Genomic DNA, 1769 nt, shown 5'->3' with positions numbered 1-1769 from the left:
CTTCCCTAACCCTTCTTCCAGTAGCACCAGCAACAGCAAATAAGCTACCACCTGATCTTGACCCTGACAGAACGGAATTAAAAGTTGAAGAAAAGTAATGGTTGAAGAACCTCGTCTCACATCTCTTCCTGGCCAAGGTGGGAAAAGCACAACTCCGTCCAGTATCTTTCCCTGTTCCGATATAGCAAAATATCCCACCCAGTAGAAGTGTGGATGGACCGGCGTGGATAGGGGAATGTCCCACCATCATATAGTCCAATTCCTTTCCAGTGCCAGCATTCCTGTGTACGCATATCTAGGCGCAGTTCCAGTAGATGACCTTGTTGATCCGGGACCAGAGCCTGTTGACTAAGTAGCAGATAGACCCTCGGAGGGGACGCCCGCAGCAGAGTCAGCAGAGAGAGCTGGGGCAGGAACATAACAAGCTCCATAGCCGGTTGTTAACCTAATAGCATGATGGGCATAGACAGTACCATAGGTTGGTTCCAGATCGAGCTATTAAAGCACCTGACGGAACGGAACCGAAAATCAGGTAGAGGAAAAGGCAGGAGTCTATTTAGTAGACTTAGTTGCGTATGTTGAGTAAAGAACAGCCCCGTGAAGCTACGGGCTTTCCCTCTGTCTGGCGCGCATCCTTCCCTCCCCTCCTTTCTATCATTAGAAGCAAAGAAAGGCAGGAGCAGGTTTTTAGTCCCAAGTAACAGATTGAGTAGCTTTTATAACCAGCATCTAAGTAACTTCCAGATCTATAGTCACCATCAGTGTTAGATCCTCTAGGTGCAGGGGAAGCAAGCACCGAAATAGGTGCCTCTTCCTTTCCAGCTCCTCTAGTAAAGAAAGGATCACCTCCGCCCAATAGAGCCTAGCCCGAGAGAGGACTTCTCCAGTGTGGATCGAAATGGTCTCGCGAAGCCGGTCCCCGGACAGCCAACCGAAGACTCTCAGAAAAAACAACCTTGACATGACCTCAGAATCAGAGATCAAGAGAGAGCTAGTGATCAAGAATGACTCGATCCCTAACTGACAGATTCGATGACGAGAGTTTCAGATTCAGGAATCGAGAAATTCGTGACTATAGATAAGAATTCGGATATGCTGAACATCTTAGTCTGAGTATGCCGGGTATGTCTTTGCCCAGTGGATTGGAGAATCAATAGAGCTCGTGGTTGATCTTCCAAATCCCGATCCGCTTCTTCCCCTTTTTCATTGTATTAAACCGGACGCTAGCCCATTATATGAGAACCTGTCGATGGTTTAGCTGCGGAGATCCTTCACCTTTTCCATTGGTCTTTGCTCTAAGCTTGAACAAGGGCTTTCTCTCTGCTTGAGTGGCTTGAAGCTACAACAATCAAGGCTGGGCCTTTTATTGCTCTTCTCTTGTCCCCTCGGGCTTATTATATATAATTTAGGCAAGCGGTGGAACTGGAAAACTATCAATGCTTTTCTCCCTGTCTTTCCACTCATATAATGAAAAAAGAATTCATCTCGGATACGTCTTATTCCGTGATCCATTTCATGAATCATTAGAGTGCGCGTTGCGTGAGGAGTTAAGGGCTATTCCAGTCGATTGATCCTCCGCTTCTGGCCGTCTCGCTCCCATCGCTTTGTTGGCTGACAGCCCCTATCGCTAATCAGAGAGAGGTAGCGAATCGAATGTTGTGGCGGCCTTGAGCTCTTCTTCTTTCCGCCCTCTTTGCCGCAGCTATTCCATCTGGTGGTATACTAGAGTCTGCCTAAAGGCTGCTCTTCTGCCTTACCCTTAAGTAAGG

Source organism: Cicer arietinum, chromosome 2 (genome assembly GCF_000331145.2).
Source record: "Cicer arietinum cultivar CDC Frontier isolate Library 1 chromosome 2, Cicar.CDCFrontier_v2.0, whole genome shotgun sequence".
Taxonomy (NCBI): Eukaryota; Viridiplantae; Streptophyta; class Magnoliopsida; order Fabales; family Fabaceae; genus Cicer; species Cicer arietinum.
The sequence above is the reverse complement of the archived record's forward strand: the minus strand, read 5'-3'. Positions refer to the sequence as shown.